Source organism: Melanerpes formicivorus, unplaced genomic scaffold (genome assembly GCF_026170545.1).
Source record: "Melanerpes formicivorus ecotype bairdi unplaced genomic scaffold, bMelFor1.0.p_v2 SCAF_1, whole genome shotgun sequence".
Taxonomy (NCBI): Eukaryota; Metazoa; Chordata; class Aves; order Piciformes; family Picidae; genus Melanerpes; species Melanerpes formicivorus.
This window is the reverse complement of record NW_027142353.1, coordinates 40,799,705-40,812,454: the sequence shown is the minus strand read 5'-3', so window position 1 is coordinate 40,812,454 and position 12,750 is coordinate 40,799,705.

Here is a 12,750-nt window from a genome sequence, read left to right as displayed (position 1 = left end):
TGGGGTTTGATGTACAGTACTGACAAAAAGGGTTTGTAGGGAAATCTGAACCGCCGCTTTTCCGAGGAGTTTGTGTTTACTGACTTCAAGCCTTCAGATGATACCTAAGGATTGATCAGGGATTGCTTGATGCCATCCCTCTTCCTCTGGGACGCTTGGCAGTGTTTCTACAGGGAAGTCAAATAGATCAGTTTGCTTAAGTGTTTTGTCTGGTATCTAAGATGCCCTGTGTCTATTTACTTGGTTAATTTATCTTTATCCTGTGGGAGTCCTAAGAAAAATTGAGTTCTCTTTAAAGGGCTCCTGTAGAAACAATTAAAGTAATTAAAATTATCTGCACCTGGCAGTTCTCCTTCTTGCATTAACTCTGCTCTTCACATTAACCCTTTCTGTGTCAGCCTGCATCATTCCAGAAGCAACATCCTCAGAAGGTGACTGGCTGCAAGAGCCATAAGCTTATCGACACGGAACAGCTATAGCTTCAGTTTGGTAGAGCGGTACACTTGTGTGACCCATGTTATCTATTGACAGAAATGTGATTTATTATATATTTCTGATGTAGAAAATTCTATTTAGAGATTGAAATAAAATTAAGTAAATATGTCAGCAAAGCTCTACTATATAATATGATACTAATTTGCAATAAAACCTATTAAAGCATAAATGAAATTAGAGTCAGGTCTTGGTTTTTGTGGGTTTGGTTGTTCTTATTTTTTTTTTACTGTGCTGTGCTCAGTACAGTAAATTCAATATCCTTGTATAAGCTATAAAAAATTACTTTGAGTTTGATCAAGAAGTCTAGACTAGGACTGAAGAATTTTGTTGAATAAATATAAAATGTAGCTGAACAGAAAAGCAGAACTGTATTCTTTTTTTGAGTCACAAACTCAGAACCAGTTACAGAGCTCCCTTTTTTATGATGACCTGATTATTGCTGTTAGTCTCACATTACTGTCACAGAGCCTTTGTAGTATAAATTCCAGCACAGTAGTTTTGGTAGGATGCTTAACGACACATAATTAAATGAACCCCCAGTACAGTCTCAAATCTCTAGGTTATTTTAGGTTCGCAGAATAGTTCAGAAAGTCTTTGGAAATACTTAGGATCACATTAAATCTGGGGAAAATTTTCTCACTTACAGTCTCTTATCATTTGCCTTACTGACAGCCCTACTGCATGCACAGTATCACAGTATCACAGTATAACTAAGGTTGGAAGAGACCTCAAGGATCATCGAGTCCAACCTATCAACACAGACCTCATGACTAGACCATGGCACCAAGTGCCACGTCCAATCCCCTCTTGAACACCTCCAGGGACCGTGACCCCACCACCTCCCTGGGTAGCCCATTCCAATGACGAATGACTCGCTTGGTGAAGAACTTTCTCCTCACTTTGAGTCTAAACCTCCCCTGGCGCAGCTTGAGACTGTGTCCCCTTGTTCTGGTGCTGGTTGCCTGGGAGAAGAGACCAACCCCTTCCTGGCTACAACCCCCTTTCAAGTAGTTGTAAAGGGCAATGAGGTCACCCCTGAGCCTCCTCTTTTCCAGGCTAAACAACCCCAGCTCCCTCAGCCTCTCATCATAGGGCTTGTGCTCAAGGCCTCTCCCCAGCCTTGTTGCCCTTCTCTGGACACGTTCAAGTGTCTCAATGTCCTTCTTAAACTGAGGGGCCCAGAACTGGACACAGTACTCAAGGTGTGGCCTAACCAATGCAGAGTACAGGGGCACAATGACTTCCCTGCTCCTGCTGGCCACACTATTCCTGATGCAGGCCAGGATGCCATTGGCCTTCTTGGCCACCTGGGCACACTGCTGGCTCATGTTCAGGTGGCTGTCGATCAGTACCCCCAGGTCCCTCTGTGTTTGGCAGCTCTCCAGCCACTCTGACCCCAGCCTGTAGCTCTGCATGGGGTTGCCGTGGCCAAAGTGCAGCACCCGGCACTTGGACTTGTTAAATGCCATCCCATTGGACTCTGCCCATCTGTCCAGCCGGTCGAGGTCCCTCTGCAGAGCCTTTCTACCCTCTAACTGACTAACATCTGCAGTTCTGAAAACCACTCCATGCAGTTTAGGACTTGCCTGCAGCTGTGGCAGGAGAGCTGCTGATGCAGTCTGAGAGTCTCCACTCTGAAATTCTGGTGTGGCAGCCCACTCTGATAGCTGTCTGGGCATCCTGCCTCTTATGTGTGGCATGCATAGAACTGTTGCTTCCCTTGTCACAGCATTAAATAAATTAAAAAAAAAAAAAAAAAAAAAAGAAGAAGAAGAACATGGGGATGGGTATCCTTTCATCAAAAATAATAAACAAGTGAAAAGGGCTCACCAGCTCTGTTTCCCTAGCCTTGGGGACTCTGGAACTGCAGAATTCAACATTGCAGGTGAGGAGCTCATTATGTAAACCAGTATTTTCTCACTGCTCCAAGAAGAACCGGAGAGCATCTGAGAAGCTTAGCTGTTGACATTAGGATGTTTTATTTTGCCATGGTTTTCTGTTTTGGGGAGTCTGATAAGTCAGTCTTTCCTCAAATATCAGACATCTCAGACTTGCTTGATTCTTTTTTAGGCATTTGACACACTCCAGCCTCCAAGAATTACATATCAGTCAGGTATGAGACTCATGACCGCTTGGATTTGAAGTAGGTCACTAAATATGGTTATTTTTAAGCAAGCAACTGTGAAAATGCTCACCATTTTCCACATTACAGACCCTGCTGTTCTGATGACTTTCTCCAGAAAAACTGTGACACATACAATCAGGTTTCTAAATTCCCAACACAGCTTTATCACACTGAATGGTCTTTAAAAACATTGCCATTGCTTTAGTAGAAGTCACTACAGAAATTACTATTAGAATAAAGCCTTCTAATACAACAAAGCTAGCTGCCCAACCAATTAGTTGGAAAAAAATACAACAAAGAACTGATGATGAAATTAATAATCTTTACATTTCTGTAGTATTACCTAAACCCAGGTGACTGTCCTTGCTCTTGGTAACATGGCAAGCGTGGTAACTTTCCTGTGTAAAACTGAGTCATGGATCACCTGACTCATTTCTGAAATCTTGATAGAGGAAAATGGCATGAAAGTTACCAAAAGGAAACCATTTGACATATAAAACTATTCCTAGGCCAGCCTTTCTCTTCTTTCATGTCTATGCCTCTGCAGCTGCAGATGATGTACCATCACCCTGCTGTGGTATTCATTAGCCTACGTTGCTTTTACAGCTGGTACAGGCTATTTGTCATTGAGATTTTGCATTGGAGGCAAGCCTGACTTAGTAGTGCATCTCATAAGCCCACGTAAGGGTTTGAGGGTGTTATGTTGGTCATTTAAAAGAATTATAAAATGAAGCCCCCACTGCTCAATTTGAAAACCCCCCTGTGTCAGCAGCTTTCCAATTTGTTCAAGCACTTCAGCAGAAAACATCTGGTGGAAGCAGCTGGCGTAAACCAAAGAAGGTCTAAGAGCTGACTGCAAAACATCACCTTGTACAGCAGGCTGATCTTTATTTTTTTCATGGTTAAAAATGTATGAATATGCCAATGTGTCTCATTGTTATTCTGATATGGCCTTATATTTAAGCAAGTTTGAGTTATGAAAGCCGAATGATGCTAGTGACGTTCTGGTTATTTAGGTGCCAAAGACTCTGTGGTGATATTCCAGGCGCCTGACTGTGGTCTCAAATTGCACCTGATATTTTTCATCACCAGTGCCATACATGGTGTATGCAATATTGTAGGTATATAATGACTTCATCTTGCAAAATACTGAGCACTTTCACCTCTCTGTTTCTGATAAAAGTAAAACATGCTCCTGCCACACCTGAAAAACTCCATATATATTCTCTCATATTGAGCTTTATATTAATCTACTAGTGTTAATCATAGAATGGCTTAGATTGGAAGGGACCTTAGGGATCACCTACTCCAACCTTCCCGCCATGGGCAGGGATGCTCCACAACTAGACTTCATCCAACCTGGCCTTGAACACCCCTATGAGGAGTCATCCATAATCTCCCTGGGTAGCCTATTCCAGAGTTCCACCACCCTCATACTGAAGAACTTCTTCCTAAACCTTCCAGTCTAAACCTACTCTCCCTCAGTTTAAAACCATTCCCAAACCCTTACGAAAAGTCCCTCTCCAGCCTTTCTGTAGCATCCCTTCAAGTACTAGAAGGCAGCAGTAGGGTCCCCCTGGAATCTTCTGTAGGCTGAACGACCCCAACTCTCTCAGCCTATCCTGACAAGCAAGGGTGTTACAGCCTTTAGATCGTCTTTTTGGCCCTCCTCTGGACTCACTCCAACAGCTCTGTGTCCTTCTTATGGTGGGGACACAAGAACTAGATACAGTATTCGAGGTGGGGGTCTCACAAGAGCAAAGGAACAGAATCACCTCACTTGACCCATCTGGCCACACTCCTCTTAATGCAGCCTGTGATATAATTTGCCTTCTGGGCTGCATGGACACACTGCCTGCTCATGCTGAGCTTCTTGTTAGAAAAGTTGCAGAGCTGTATGACCACACCACTGCACTTAAGCTATGCAACCCTTTTAAAAAATTAAAACTAGGTTCCTTTTAAGAAATAAAGGTTGGGAATGCCAGCTTTGTTAATGAATTGAAGTGTGTCATGAGGAACATTTAGGATTGAAATGTCCTGATATAAAGTGCTAATTCGAAGGATAAGCAACAGCCAGACAGCAGACAGTGTGTTCCAGATAAATCGTTACAGTAGGATTCAGGCGATCTGGATGCCACTGCTTTTTCTGTACTACTCAATTAGGGCATGAACTGTCACCAATCATTTCCCATGTCTGAGCCTCTCAGTGTTTGTTTGTCTGTGTTGATCTTGACTAGGGATACTACTGTGATAAATAAAATAAGGGAAAATATGTAGCTCTTTGCATGAATTGAAAACAGCATTATCATTAAAAGTACACAACATAAATACCCAGGTTTCAGGATAAATTGGAAATTCAGTGTTCCTCCAGCCACACAATCTGCTGAGACCTACAGGCAGAGCTTCACTGGTATAGAGTATGTAGAGATAAAACAATTTGCAGCACAGGGAAATAAAAGTATCTCTGCAGCAGACAGATTAAGCTGCTTTTTTTTTTCACATTCTAATCTGTTAATCACACACAGGGCTTAAGTATAGCTCAAGGCAGACCAGACATTGAATGCTTTAGTTTTGTGCTATTTATCGAACTGTATTTAATCTGAAGATACAGTGTTCTCTGCTGCTCAGCAGTTCTTAAAAAAAATGAATGTCTGTAATGAGATTTCTGCCACAAATCAGTGATTGTACGTTTAAAACGGGTCATGGGGTTGGTCTTTCAATGTTCCTGTGACTGCAGCTGCCTTTACAACAGTCATGTGGGCTCACCTCTGAAAAATTCACTTGAGGGTCAAATTCGGGTGCCCACCATTTAAAGTACTTGCTATACTTTTTTGTTGTTACAAAACCCCACTTTATGGGGGTCAGTAGCTTAAAGCAACTTCAGCCAGCGCAGAGAGATGAGAATAAAAAAATTAAAAGAGGAAGTCACATTGGGAGGTAAGGGAATGGAGCAGTAAACCTGAGCTCAGACAAGATGACAGAAGCTGGTGGACCTGCTGGCACAGAGACTCCACAGCAATTCCTGGGGAGAAGGGGTCAGGCTCCACTTTCAGAAGCTGAAAAGGGCTGGGATGATGACAATGTGGAAAACAGGTCTGGCACCCATAATACACATGGCACCATTTCAGCAAATCCTGAAGGGAGGGAAACAACCAAACGTAGAAATATGCTTTGGGATAAGATGGCAAACCAGCTAGATAATGGAGACTATGAAAGTGCACTGAAAAGAGCCTTCCATTAATTTCAAAACCTTTGCTTTTATAGTTTCTGGAAGGCTGTGAGCCCTTCCTGCAATCGTTTGACCAACAAAGCCTTTCTTGAATTGTGTTTATGCTTGTTTATTGTTATAGATGACTCCAGGTAAAAGTTTCTGGTCACAATTTTATTGGCAATAAAGAAAACAAATCCCCAGTTCTGGATAGAACTGTTTATCTTAATACAGCTTCTCCTCACCCTTGGTGTTTCCAATTAGCCAAACACACAGTCTCTGTTTAAGTCTGTAAAATTTGCAGCTTTCCCTTTATCCTCAAAACAGCAAGCTTCTGACCCTTAAGCTTAGTGCGCTCTGAATTCTTTAACACAAATCACTCATATATTCATAACATTTATGCTTTTTTGTGTGTGTGTGAATGATTTTAGAGTTGAGTGCACCAAACACCAGATGATACGTTGGCCAGGCCTGGAGACACTGTCCTTGTTTAAGGTAGAGTCAGATATTCTGGAGTCATTGCAAGATACAGGGTAGTGCACTTTAAAGGGAGCAGTGTCAGCACTACATCCTTGCTGACACTGTGCACAGGACAGCACACTTCTGAGACTTACTCCTGGTTCACGCAGGTCGTGGTGTCACATCTGCTATGGGTCCTTAACTCATCAGAAGTGCTGACCAGCAGCAAAGCCTGCGTGGTTCTTTGGGGTAGTGGTTGTTGACTGCTGTGAACATTCCTTTTGGCTAGGAACATGAGGAAATACTTTTGTGAAAAACTAAGAAATTAAATGGGACTAACCTAAAATAGCCCAGTAAATAGGTCTGTTAGATCATCTACTCCCTTGTCACATAAGCTAGCTTGCTTCATTTAGCACATTGAAGGATACAGATATTACCTTCCATAATTACCTGATTTAAAACTGGATGGCAAAGTGGAGAATCAGATCCCTTGTGAATTGAATATATCAGGAAAGCAATAAAGATGTTGAATATAAAATTGCCAATGCCAACTTAATGCATCCATCTTTCTCTCTACCTATTTTAGAGTAAGCTGAGGAGGACTTTCAATAGACACCAAGAATTTTGGTGTTTTTTCTTTTATTCTCCTTAGGGCCTCAATTTCCTCTTAGCCATATTCCTGGCTTGGCTAACAAAATTTGCTTGCATACTAAATGTACATTTTTGGGGATATGAATTGCAAAGGAATGTTAACCACCAGAGGGAAAACTGTTGAAGATATGAATGCATACCTTACCTCACAGTCCAGAAAGAGCTACAGCTTTTGAATATGGTAAGTGGGTTTGGTGGGGTGAAAGAATCAGGGAAGCAAATTCTTTATTTGTTGTCAGTATACTCCTATGTATTTTACTTCTGTTCACTGACAAATTCCTTAAGATTGAAAAGTGCTGAAAAGTGCTGAAAAGGAAAAGGGCACATAAAGCACTACAAACTCTTCCCTTCTGAGCAGTCCAAGACAGTTGCTATAAATGTCCATCTGTCCAAGCTCCTTGCTGGTACTTACTGTGCTTTGGATACATGAGAAAGATTACTTCCATTTTACTTTTTTCCAAGTTCATTAAAAGCGTGGTGGACATTTTAAGGGCCTTTTTCAGGTGGGAATGATGTCTACTGTAGGTTAAGGTGTTCCTGGATGGCCAAGACAACTGCAGTAAAACACAAACCTAAAGAATATTGAAAAAGCAAATCCCATGATGGTATTACATTTCCTCTGTGATGCAATCAACCTATGGGCAGTTAGGTGCTGTAACTGACAGCAGTAGCAGAGGGAGCACTTTCTTTTCCTCACACCTCCATGCTTCTTCACACCCTATCAGCCCACTTTAATCTCTGACTCATAAACAGTTTGGAGATGATTGCACTTACTCCTCTGAGTTGATCTATTTATAGAAATTAGTGTCAGAATGAGACTTTCAAGTGAATCAAGTGACCTCTTCCAGGTTAGTTTCTTTGGCCACCACAGTCTCCTTGGAAACATGCCATTTTGTTTGCAGGCCTCCATCTTTTCCTGTGGCAGCTGCACATTTATTTCCTCCAGGCTAAGGCACTTTATATTCCTCAGCATCTGGGACATCAGTTCAGCATCTGTTGACCTGGTCACAATGGGATTAAAAAAATAAGATAATTAATTAGCAAATGGCTCTCATAATGTGAAAAGTTGTTTATTCAGTTCTCAAGAGCCACATTTTCAGTCTGTCTCTTCTTGAAAATAGCCAATGGCACACAGATCAGTATCTAAACTAAGGGTTGTCTGCAATAGGACCAACCCTTCACTAAGTTTTCCTTCGCTTTCCTGGTAATCTCTTAATGACTCTCTCCACATACTACTGCATTTTTTTACCCAGATGATTAAAGGGACTGACGATATCACTAACCTGTCCTGACCATCCTGCTTTCATTTCAAATGCTGTGAAAGAATGGGCTTACATCTAGTTTGGGTACATGCCTTGAGGGGAATGTGCCTTTGGCTGCTCCAGGTTTACATGTGACAATTTGCCTGAGCTTCATAGAATCAAAGGTTGGTTGAGGCCAGAAGTGACCTCTGAAAGCCCTCTGGTCCAATGTCCACTTCATCTTCTAACTTGGTTTTCTACATCTGTGTTGAAAGCATTTACACCTGAGCCAATCACTCTGTCTACTCTCTGCAGTCATTAAGAGAAACAGACAATTTTAAGGTGCAGTTTGTTTGATCTAGTACAAATAGTAGGTTTCAAAGGGGATGAGTCATACCCAGAAATATCTCTTGCTCTCCACTGACTATAAAGAGAGCCCATGCCAAAGAAGATGTCTCTACTGGGAATGTCAAATCTGAGCAGATTTAGCCTCCTCTCTCATCTTTGTATTTGCCTGTTAGTCTCTCATCACAGCTCTATACACAATTTGTGGTCTTCCAGCTTTTTGCTGAATTTGAAAAAGTCACCAATGAGGACTGGACCAAATCTGCATTGTTCTGTATGAACTAGACAACATTTTGTAAGTGTTTTGAAATTCCAACTAAGTCATGAAGGCAGACTTTGCCCATGCATCTACAGAGCCAATGTTTGCTTACTAGGAGTCTTTAAAGAACACAAAGGGTCATTGTGTATTGTCCAAACAGGTCAAGTAGGACAAGCACAGCACTGTCCAAGAAATCTCTTGGTGGGCAAAGAGGAAATGGCCTACTATCACACTTCAGACATGTCTGTTTGTCCTTATGCTCAGGCATACCCTCAGTGATTCACACAGTATCACACAGTATCACAGTATCGCTAAGGTTGGAAGAGACCTCAAGGATCATCGAGTCCAACCTGTCACCACAGACCTCATGACTAGACCATGGCACCAAGTGCTACGTCCAATCCCCTCTTGAACACCTCCAGGGATGGTGACTCCACCACCTCCCCGGGCAGCCCATTCCAATGACCAATGACTCTCTCTCAGTGAAGAACTTTCTCCTCACCTCTTGCCTAAACTTCCCCTGGCACAGCTTGAGACTGTGTCCCCTTGTTCTGGTGCTGGTTGCCTGGGAGAAGAGAGTAACCACCTTTCAGGTAGTTGTAGAGGGCAATGAGGTCACCCCTGAGCCTACTCTTCTCCAGGCTAAACAATCCCAGCTCCCTCAGCCTCTCCTCATAGGGCTTGTGCTCAAGGCCTCTCACCAGCCTTGTTGCCCTTCTCTGGACACGTTCAAGTGTTTCGATGTCCTCCTTAAATTGAGGGGCCCAGAACTGGACACAGTACTCAAGGTGTGGCCTAACCAATGCAGAGTACAGGGGCACAATGACTTCCCTGCTCCTGCTGGCCACACTATTCCTAATGCAGGCCAGGATGCCATTGGCCTTCTTGGCCACCTGGGCACACTGCTTGCTCATGTTTAGGCAGCTGTCAATCAGTACCCCTAGGTCCCTCTCTGTTTGGCAGCTCTCCAGCCACTCTGACCCCAGCCTGTAGCTCTGCATGGGGTTGCCGTGGCCAAAGTGCAGCACCTGGCACTTGGACTTGTTGAAAGACATCCTGTTGTACTCCGCCCATCTGTCTAGTTGGTCGAGGTCCCTCTGCAGAGCCCTTCTGCTCTCTAACAGATCAACATCTGCCCCTAACTTGGTGTCATCAGCAAATTTGCTAATGACTGACTCAATGCTCTCATCCAGATCATCAATGAAGATGTTAAAGAGGATGGGGCCCAGCACTGATCCCTGGGGGATGCCACTATTGACTGGCCGCCAGCTGGATGTGGCACCATTCACCACCACTCTCTGGGCTCGGCCCTCCAGCCAGTTCCTAACCCAGCACAGAGTGTAGTGGTCCAAGCCTCGAGCTGACAGCTTAGCCAGCAGTTTGCTGTGGGGGATTTGCTGAAGTCCAGGTAGACTACATCCACAGGCCTCCCCACGTCCACCAGATGGGTCACCTGATCATATAAGATCAGGTTGGAGAGGCAGGACCTGCCCTTCCTAAATCCATGTTGGCTGGACCTGAGCCCTTGGCCATCTTTTAGGTGCGCAGTTATTGCCTCCAGGATAATCTGCTCCATCATTTTCCCTGGCACTGAGGTCAGGCTGACTGGCCTGTAGTTTCCAGATTCCTCCCTCTGACCCTTCCTGTGGATGGGGACCACATCGGCCAGTTTCCAGTCATCTGGGACCTCACTGGTGAGCCAAGACTCGAGGAAAATGATGGAGAGAGGCTTGGCCAGCTCATCTGCCAGCTCTCTCAGCACCCTAGGATGGATCTCATCTGGTCCCATGGACTTGTGAGTGTCCAAGTGGCTCAGCAGGTCCCAAACTAATTCCTTGTGGATTTCCAGGGGCATTACACTGCTCCCTGTCCCCGTCACCCAGCTCAGGAGGCCACTCATCCTGAACTCCTGCCTTGCTGTTAAAAATTGAGGCAAAGAAGGTGTTCAGGACCTCAGCCTTTTCCTCATCGTCAATCACAGTGTTTCCCTCCAGGTCCAATAAGGAGTGCAGGTTCTTCTTGCCCTTCTTTTTAGTGTTAATATATTTGTAAAAATGCTTTTTATTATCTTTGACAGAGGTGGCCAGCTTCAGTTCCAGCTGGGCCTTTGCCTCTCTAATTTTTTTCCTACATAATCTAACAACATCCTTAAACATATCAGGAGAAGCCTCCCTCTCCTTCCAAAGGTGATACAGCCTCTTTTTTCCCCTTAGATCCTCCAGGAGCTGCTTGCTCATCCAGGCCGGTCGCCTTCCCCGAATGCTCATCTTTCGGCACATGGGAACTGCCAGTTCCTGTGCCTTCAAGAGCTCCTCTTTGAAGTAGGTCCAACCATGCTGGACCCATTGGTTCTTGAGGGCTGCTACCCATTTGCCTCTTTCAGCTAACTCACTTTTTTTCAAACTGATGAAGAACAAAGTCCAATACTTCTTCCTCTTTCACCACCCTTAATAAGAGCAATCTGTATTTCCTTGAAATAACTTAATTTGCTAAATACACTGAACAATATCCCCATCCCAGGCACAGCTTCTTCCCTTAACCAAATAACTGTTTTTTGGCAGCCTCCTCTAAAAATCTGCTCTCTTTCCCAAATGTCTTTCTCTATGTTTCCTGTACATGTGAGGAAGCACAGCAAGAGAGCCGCTCAGGACCGGCACTAGGACCAGCATGCTTGAGCTGAGGCAAGCTGAGAGGTGCTCTATTTTGGTTTCATTTTGCAGCTTTTCAGGGTGGCAGTGAGGCAGGGTAGTCTTCCCACATGCCTGGTCGAGAGGGTGACATCAGCCACGGCAAATTTAAACGAGGGAGAGCAAAGCCGCAAAACCGCCATTTGGCAAGAGAGTCTTCTGGTTGGATTGCAGGTAGCAGTACATGAGGGGTCAGCTGACAGAATGCAGAAGCCTCTGTGGTAGCTTGGGCAAAATAGTCAGGTGAAATACATGTATATTTAAAAACAAACAATAAAATCCCCCAAACTCAATTTCACCTGCCTGAAGTGATCCAGCCATGGTAACAACTCAACCAAAGGCTACTAGAAAAATGGTAGGTACCCAGACAGAGCCAGTGCCCAGGGTGCTAGCTGCAGAAAGTGCTGGCACTTGGAATGGAGGGTGAAGGAGACAACACCTGTGTAAGGTGTGACCAGGTGAATTATCTTCTCAATCTGGTGGCTGAGCTATCAAGACTCAGGACTATAAGGGAATGTGAAAGGGAGGTGGATATGTGGGAGCAGGCTTTACAGACATCCCCCAGTTGAGGGAGGCGACTCTGGAAACAGGACGGAATGGGTACAGGTCCCTGTTAGGAGAAGCATGGGGAATCCATCCCAGCACTCTTCACCTCTCCCCTTGCCCTTGCACAGTAAGTATGAGGCCCTGCAGGTTGAGGGCAACGTGGATGAGAAGGCAGAAAAGAAACCTTCTAAGGGGATGCCTAAAGCAAATTATTCCCCACCAATCATCAGGACTAGTGCCATAAAGAAAAAGAGGAGGGTAATTGCTGTTGGTGACTCTCTACTGAGGGGAACAGAGGCCTACCTGGGGCCTGGGTAAGGGATATCTCCAGGAGACTACCCAAGCCAAGCCAGCCCTCTGGCTATTACCCATTGCTGGTAATCCAAGCTGGAAGTGACGAGATTGATAAGAAGGGCACCAGGACAATCAAAAAGGAATTCAAGGCCCTCAGACAATTGATTGATGGAGCAGGAGCTCAAGTTCCCTCAGTGGCAGGGCTGTACACTGAAAGGAATAGGAGAGCCCATGCCATCAACAATTGGCTCAAAGGATGGTGACAGCAGTGGAATTTTGGGTTCTTTGATCAAGGAACAATTTTTACCACACCTGCCCTGCTGGACCTAGATGGGGTGAATCGATCTAGAAAGGGCAAGAGGGCTCTAGCACTAGACTTGGCAGGGCTCATTGGAAGGGCTTTAAACTAGGTCTGAAGGGGGTGGGTGATGAAACCAGTC